The sequence below is a fragment of the Scyliorhinus torazame genome, chromosome 11 (assembly GCF_047496885.1).
Source record: "Scyliorhinus torazame isolate Kashiwa2021f chromosome 11, sScyTor2.1, whole genome shotgun sequence".
Taxonomy (NCBI): Eukaryota; Metazoa; Chordata; class Chondrichthyes; order Carcharhiniformes; family Scyliorhinidae; genus Scyliorhinus; species Scyliorhinus torazame.
The window spans coordinates 129,480,977-129,489,733 of record NC_092717.1 but is presented as its reverse complement, the minus strand read 5'-3'; the positions used below and the strand labels follow the sequence as shown (position 1 = coordinate 129,489,733).

General features: G+C 51.2%; 1 pseudogene; it reads right to left on the bottom strand.

Annotated features, from left to right (window-relative positions):
* Nucleotides 1-6,465: 6,465 nt before the first annotated feature.
* Nucleotides 6,466-6,896, bottom strand: LOC140385944 (thioredoxin-like protein 4A pseudogene; annotated as a pseudogene).
* Between the last annotated feature and the right edge of the window lie 1,861 nt (nucleotides 6,897-8,757).

Sequence of the window (8,757 nt, the reverse complement as noted above, 5' to 3'; positions counted from 1 at the left end):
CCTTCCATCACTTTGCTGATGATGGGGAGTAGACTGATAGGACGGTAATTGGCTGGGTTGGATTTGTCCTGTTCCTTGTGTACAGGACACACCTGTGCAACCTTCCACATTGCTGGGTAGATGCCAGTGTTGTAGCTGTACTGGAACAGCTTGGCTAAGGGTGCAGCAAGTTCTGGAGCACATGTCTTCTGTACTATTGCCGAAATATTCTCAGGACGCATAGCCTTTGCAGTATCCAGTGCCTTCAGCTGTTTCTTTCCACATTGCTGGGTAGATGTCAATGTTGTAGCTGTACTGGAACAGCTTGGCTAGGAATGCCTCTTGGCTAAGTCTAGTGGGTCAATGCCACTGAATTTCAAGGGGAAATGGTTGGCTATCAACTTTTTGGAGATGGTCATTGCCTGGCATTTGCAGATTGTTATTTTTCAGCCCAAGTCTGAACATTGTCCAGGTCTTGTTGCACATGGATACAGGCTGCTTCGATAATTGATCAGTCATGAATGGTTTAAACATTTGTCCATCATCAGTGAGCATACCCTCTTCTGACCTTATGGTGGAAGGAAGGTCATTGATGTAGCAGCTGATGATGGTTGGGTCTCGGACATCACCCTGAGGAACTTGCAAAGCAATATCCTGGAACTGAGATGACTGACCTCCAACAACCACAACCATCTTCCTTTGTGCCAGGTATGACTCCAACCGGTGGAGAGTTTTCCTGAGTTCCCATTGACTACAATTTTGCTAGGGCTCCTTGATGCCACACGAGATCAAATGCTGCCTTGATGTCAAGGGCAGTCACTCTCACGTCTGGCATTTAGCTCCTTTGTCCTTTTTTGGAGTAAGGCTGAAATGAGATCAGGAGCTGAGAGGCCCTGGCAGAACCCAAACTGAGCGCCTGTGAGCAGGTTATGGCTGAGTAAGGGTGTCACTGATGGCACGATCGATGACACCTTTCATCACTTTGCTGATGACCAAGAGTAGACTAATGGGCGGTAATTGGTCAGATTGGATTTGTCCTCCATTTTGTGGACAGGGCACACCTGGACAATTTTTCACATTGCAGTTTAGATGCCGGTAGTGTAGCTGTTCTGGTACAGCTTCGGTCTCCTTGGCGAAGGGCATGGCTACTTCTGGGGCACATACTTCTTCAGTATTATTGCTGGAATATTGTCAGGGCCCAGTGTCTTTTCAGTATCCAGTTCCTTCAACCATTTATTAATATCATGCACAGTAAATCAAATTGGCTGGAGACTGGCATCTGCAATGCTGGGGCCCTCATAAAGAGGTTGTGATGGATGATCAACTTGGAACTTTTGGCTGAAGACGGTTCCAAGTCGTCTCAGTTGCATTGATACGCTGGGCTCCCTCATCATTGAGCATAGGGATATTTGTGGAGCTTCCTCTTCCTGTCAATTGTTTATTTGTCCACCGCCATTCACAACTGGATAGGCAGGGCTTAGATTTCATCCATTGGTTGTGGGACAGCTTAGCTCTGTCTAATGCTTGCTGCTTCCATATTTTGGCCTGCAAGTAGTCCTAATTTGCAGCTTCAGCAGGTCGCCACCTCTTTTTGTTTTTGTTATGCCTGGTGCTGCCCTTGGCATGCCCTCCTGCCCTCCTGCCCTCTCCATCGAAGCAGGGTCGATCCCTTGGCTTGATCTTACTGGTGGAGTGGGGTACATGTCGGGCTATGAGGTTACAGAGGCTAACTGATATATATACCCTGACTGTCACTACAGTTGTCACCAGTGGAAAGAGGAAGAGTGCTGATGCCTCGTATGTTTTAGAGTGGGAAACACCCCTCTAATGTTCTGCCTGGTGATTGGTTGTGTTCTGTCCTGTGTGTTGATTGGCTGTACTGAGTGTCTGCCACTGCCTGCCTGTATCTCATTATGTGCATGAGTGCATATCATGACATCCCCCCCTTTTTAAAAAAAAAAATTCCGTTGGTTGCTTAGAGCATATGCGACTGTATGTACATAGAGATGTATAACTATTTACATTAAATGGCGAGTGAATTAATATGTACTCGAAAGGTGTCTAGCGTGCAGATATAGAACAATATTTACAAGATAAATGTCTATAAGTCCAATCTCTATGGCTGGCATCAGATCCTTGTCGACCGCCTGAGAGGTGGAGGTGAGGACAACAGTGCCCTTCTGTTGCGCCTGACAATGGAGCCATCAGCCATACGAACCACAAACGATCTGGGAGCAGCCTGTTGAACAACAACAGCTGGGGCTGACCAGTCTCCATCAGGTAGCTTGATGCGAACAGCATCTTCCGGAGATAGCACAGGCAAATCGGTAGCATGAGAATCGTATGTCAGCTTTTGCCGGTTCCTGAGTTGCTGCACCTTTTGCAGCACTGGGAGGTGATCCAGGTCTGGTAAGTGTATGGCCGGAACAGTCGTCCGCAGGTCTCTATTCATGAGGAGTTGAGCCGGAGACATACCGGTGGACAGAGGGGTTGCCCTGTACGCCAACAGCGTAAGGTTGAAGTCAGAAGCAGAGTCCACAGCCTTGCAGAGCAGTTGCTTCACTATATGGACCCCTTTCTCGACCTTCCCGTTGGACTGCGGGTAGTGTGGGCTTGAGGTAATGTGTTTGAATTGGTACGACTTGGCGAAATTGGACCACTCTTGGCTGTGGAAGCAGGGACCATTGGCACTCATGACAGTGAGTGGAACACCATGCCTGGCAAATGTCTCCTTGCAGGCCTTGATGACTGTCCTAGATGTGAGGTCTGACAGCTTCACAACTTCCGGGTAATTTGAGAAGTAATCTATGATGAGCACATAGTCACGCCCATTGGTGTGAAAAAGGCCGATTCCCACCTTGGACCACGGAGAGGTCACGATCTCCTGTTGCTGGAGTGTTTCTTTCGCCTGAGCAGGCTGGAAACGCTGGCAGGTCGCACAATTGAGGACCATGTTGGATATGTCCTGGCTGATTCCAGGCCAATAGACAGCCTGCCGGGCCCTGCGCCTACACTTTTCGACACCGAGGTATCCCTCGTGGATTTGTTTGAGCACTAAGCTCTGCAGGCTGCGAGGAATAACGATATGATCTAGCTTGAGGAGGATCCCCTCGACGACTGTCAGGTCATCCTTTACATTAAAGAACTGAGGGCGTTGCCCTTTTTGCGAGCCATTTGCAAGGTGGTGCATTACACGCTGCAGAAGAGGGTCCTTGGCAGTCACTTCTCGAATGTTGATCACTCTTTCATCTGAAGCCGGGAGGTTGCAGGCACACAGCTGCACCTGTGCCTCAATCTGGCGGATGAAGTCAACCTGTTCACAGGGCGAGGTGATGGAGCGGGACAGGGCATCCGCAATTATCAGCTCATTGCCTGGTGTGTATACTAACTCAAAATCGTACCTGCGGAGTCGAAGGAGATGCACTGAAGCCTGGGCGTCATGTCATTCAAGTCCTTATGAATGATATGGACCAAGGGTCTGTGGTCAGTCTCCACTGTGAAGGTTGGTAGGCGGTAGACGTAGTCATGGAACTTTACAATGCCGGTTAGGAGGCCCAGGCACTCTTTTTCTATCTGGGCATACCTCTGTTCAGTAGGGGTCATGGCCCTTGACGCATAAGCCACTGGAGCCCAGGACGAGGGATCATCCTTCTGGAGGAGCACCGCATCAATGATGTCCTGGCTTGCGTCCGTGGAGATTTTTGTCTCCCTGTCCGGGTCAAAAACCGCTAGTACCGGAGCAGTGGTGAGCTTTGCCTTTAGCTCGAGCCACTCTGATTGATGTGTGGGTAGCCACTGGAATGCAGTGGACTTCTTCACCAGATGTCTGAGAGCCATGGTGTGTGATGCCAGGTTGGGAATGAACTTTCCCAAGAAGTTTACCATATCGAGGAAGCGTAGGCCGCCTTTTTGTCTTCCTGGGTCTACATGGTGTTAATGGCCTTGACTTTGTCCGAATCTGGTTGCTCACCCTGCTGGGATATCTCGTCGCCCAAGAACTTGATGGATGACATGCCAAAGGAGCACGTGGCCTTGTTCAACTTGAGGCCGTTTGCATGGACACGTCAAAAGACTTGTTTGAGACGAGATATGTGTTCCTCGGGGGTCGTGGACCATATGATTACATCATCTACGTAGACACACACACCCTCAATGCCCTCCATCATCTGCTCCATGATCCTGTGGAAGATTTCAGAGGCTGAAACAATGCCGAACGGCATCCGGTTATAACAGTACCTTCTGAAACGTTTATTGAACGTGCAGAGCTTCCTGCTGGACTCATCCAGTTGTATCTGCCAGAAACCACGCGATGCATCTAGCTTTGTGACGAATTTGGCGTGCGCCATTTCACTAGTCAATTCCTCCCGCTTCGGGATCGGGTAGTGTTCCCGCATTATGTTTCGGTTAAGATCTTTGGGATCTATGCATATCTGCAACTCTCCTGAAGGCTTCTTCACACAGACCATCGAGCTGACCCAGTCAGTCGGTTTCGTCACTTTAGAGATTATGCTCTGGTCTTGGAGCTCCTGCCGCTATGCCTTTAAACGTTCCTTCAGAGGAGCCGACACCCGGCGAGGTGCATGGATTACAGGCGTGGCATCAGGCCTGAGTAGGATCTTGTAGCAGTATGGCAGCGTACCCATTCCACTAAACACATCCCAGTATTGCGGCAGGATGTCATCAATGTCGGCCTGAAGATCCACATTGGAAGAGGACATGGCATGGACTCGCTGTACGAGGTTGAGTAGCTTGCATGCATGGGTACCGAGCAGGGATGCCTTGTCAGGCTTGACGATTTCGAATCGGTTGCTTTTTAATGCGGTCAAAATCAGCTTGAGAGATGAGATTGGCTGAAGCACCAGTGTCTAGCTTGAACTGGATGCTGCATTGGTTAACATGTATGACAGCCCGCCATTCATCCGCAGAATCCACATTGAGGATAGATAGGCGTCTTGCTGAATTTGAGGAGGCATACTCACCTGTAGTGATGATGCCCACACGACATGGGGACTCCAGGCAGTCGTCCTCTGGATCCGTAGTGCTACCAGGATCAGAATCCAGTAGACCTTGCTGTACACATCGAACGCGCTTGCGTTGGAAATGGAATCGCTGGCCCTTGACCGGTGGTACATACCTGCACAAGGCTGCATAATGTCCAGGCTTCCCACAATTTAAACATCGCCTGCCTTTTGCAAGGCATTGCCTCCTTAAGTGAGCGGTGCCGCAGTTCGGGCATGTCATGACGTTGACGTCGTTACGCTTCGTGCGTCGACGCACATGCGCAGTGCGGTCAGCCGACGTTCGCACTTGCGCAGTTTGGTCTTCGGCCGCTTCGTTCTCCCGTTTGTGGTGTGCATGCGTGGGACCCCGGGAAAAACATGCAAAATGGCCGCCTTCATTGATATTGAGGCGCCGTATCCGGACGATGGCCTGTCCACTCTCTGCCTCATGGGAGGCAAGTTGTTCCTGTTCTGCCAATTTGAAACGGGAGTACCGATTTCTCGCCTGTTCATGCATTTTACACATCTCAATTGCGACTGGCAGGGTCCTGTTTTTAATTTTGAGGAGATGCTCCTGCAAAACGTCGGAGTGGACCCCAAACACGATCTGATCCCTGATGATGGAATCAGCGGTGTCACCATAGTTGCAGGACTGCGCTAATATACGGAGATGAGTTATAAAGGAATGGAAAGGTTCATCCTTACCCTGAAGGCGTTGCTGGAAGACATAGCGCTCAAAGCTCTCGTTCGTTTCGACTTCACAGTGACTGTCAAATTTAGCTAAAACGTTCTTGAATTTGGTCTTGTCCTCGCCATCGGCAAAAGTGAGCGAGTTGAAAGTTTGGATGGCTTGGGCCCCCGCAGTTGATAGGAGCAGTGCAATTTTTCTGGCATCGGACGCATCCTCGAAGCCCGAGGCTTCAATGTAGAGAAGGAACCTTTGCTTAAAGACCCGCCAGTTGGCGCCGAGAGTGCCGGAGATCCGTAGCTGTGGAGGGGCCTGGATTTTCTCCATGCCACTGGAGGGCACTCGCTGGTCGTCACTGAATCACTCGAGGTAAACCAATTCGATAAAGTCGACTACTGGTACCATGTTGTGTTATTCACCCTGGGGTAACACGGACTGCAACTGGATGCAGTTGTACTGTAAAGTAGACACCAAACTTAGACATTAGTTCAATACGTTTTATGGAACTGCTGGAGCAGTGCACATAGCTTGCTGTGGGTTGACACTCTACAATCTAAGTGTGCTAACTATAACTAACTAGACCAGACTAGCTCTGTGCCACATGTAGAAGGTGCTAACTGATATATACACCCTGACTGTCACTACAGTTGTCACCAGTGGAAAGAGGCAGAGTGCTGATGCCTCGTGTGTTTTATAGTGGTAAACCCCCCTCTAGTGTTCTGCCTGGTGATTGGTTGTGTTCTGTCCTGTGTGTTGATTGGCTGTACTGGGTGTCTGTCACTGCCTGTCTGTATTTCATTATGTGCATGAGTGCATATCATGACAGGCCTTTGGAGATACTACAAGACCCCGCCCCTTGTGGGCTCCTCTGTAAACTATCTCAACAATGTCAATCATTTCCTGTTTGTCTTCCATAGGCCAATTAATTGTGTTGTTGTTGCCAGTGCCCAAATCAATCATGATGTGTTTGTTTCTGTAGAAAAACATAACTGTGCATGGATCATACAACTCGTACACCTTGTTGAAGTCTGGCACCTCTGTGATATCCACAAGATAAATAATAGCTATGTATTTCACCTTTTCACCAATACTGTACAACACCGCGTCGATTTCATGCAAGTTGGATCCCAGTCGTGGCCAAAGCGAATGACGACAATGCAATTCTCCTCCCACAGAATGGCCTGGGCCACTTGCCAGCCATTGTGGAGATGCGACAACATGTACGACATCTTGTCAAAGAGTTGTAGAGCTTCCAATACCGCTGATTACTGGCTCCTCTCGGGCGCAGTTGCTGAGGTTCTCAGCCTTCCCTGGCTGAGTGAGAGCGTAGTGGCGGCGCCGCCTCTCCCTCCCTCTCACCAGCCCCAACCCCCGCTCTGCCCAAGGGCGCAGCTTAATGGAAAAAGTTCTATGTGACACATCGGGCCCGACTTCCTGGGTGTTTCCCGATGGCCTTGTCGGCAATATCATGGCGCATATTTAATGCACTTAGTGCCGAAAATGATCCACACGAGCTTCACATGGTACTGGCTGTCCCCGCAGCTGATTTGCCAGACTCACGCCTGGCAGCTTCCTGCTAACAAGGGGGAACTGATTTTAAACACTACCTCCAAACTCACGCACAGTCAGCACATAAGCGGGCACCATGCAGACCAACTCCACGTTCGGGGTGCCGACTTGGCCAGGCTTCTGGACACTGTGGAGGCGAGACGGGAAAACCTGTTTACCCAAGGAGGTTGGAGGACCAGCTGCAGAGCCACCAATGTCACCTGGGAGACAGTAGCAGCAGCCGTCAATTTGGGCAGCATGACCAGGAGGATTGCCATACAGTGCATGAAGAAGATCAACGATCTCCACCATGCCACAAGGATAAGTTAACACTGGTCCCTTGGCATCAGTTCTGCCTGCCACTCCCCTAACCTCACTCCCCCCATCAGGTCACCTGCTGGCATCTCGCATCCTCCCAACATCCGATCACCCACTTGAGCCCCAACATACCCTAGCACCCACTAGCACAACCCCTCCATGCCCAGGTGCAGTGCCCACACATGCCATGTGCCATAGGCACACAGCTCACAATGCCCCCGCTCTGCCCCCGCAGGAGAAGTTAGCCCATTGCAGGCAGGAAAGGGCTCAGATGAGCGAAGGAGTTACAGACATCAGCGGCTGAATTTTCGGCATCCCGATGCCGAAATCTCATTCGGCGATGGGGCGGCGTATCCAGTTTCACACATGAAATCAGCACCTGCTCCGGTTCCACGATTCTCCGCCCCCCCGAAAAGCAGCGCTGAGGATCCATCACCTGAGGCAATTGCCTGAGGCCCGCCCCACTATTCTCCGTCGCCAACCGGCCAAATTCCCGACGGCATATTTCTAATGTGGTCCTGCCCTCCGGGAAACTCGCGAGGCGGCTGTGGACTCAGTCCGTGGCCGCCACAGTCAGAGGCGGGCCGATAGGAGGGCAGGGGGAACCTCATTCAGGACTAGGGTTTTTTTGTGCGGGCTGTCCGGGTTGGGCTTGCGGTCGATGCGGGGCACTTATTTCCACGGTCCAGGTCCGTGGTCTGAGTCCGCCATGGGGCATGGCGCAGCTGCTGCAGGACGGTGCTAACCCACTGCAAGACGGGGAATCTGTGGCCATTTGACGCCAGTTTTCCCGATTTCACAATGGCGTGGGGACATAGTCCCGAAAACGGAGCATTCAGCCCCTGATTCCTCACCCACTATGAAGAACTGGGTCTGGAGATTACGGGATTGGCCGAGGAGAGAGCCGTCACCGACAGCGAGGTGGGCCTACGCCACAGAGGTGAGGAGCCACTGCCCCGTCACCAAATGGCCTGCCTCAAATGAGTTGTTCATGTCAAACAAAATGATCCTTCCGGTCCACTGACCACATGTCCTTTCTGCCACAGGATCACCAACTGATGGGGCAGAGCCACCCCAGGTTGCCTCGCACTCTTTCCCCCCAACCCCCCCCCCCTCGCCACCCAAAAGAACACCTCAGAGGATAACTCCGAGGAGACCACCATCAAGGTGTCACAGCTGTCATCCCCAGCCTCCATCAGCACAGGGACACACACCTCGGTGGGC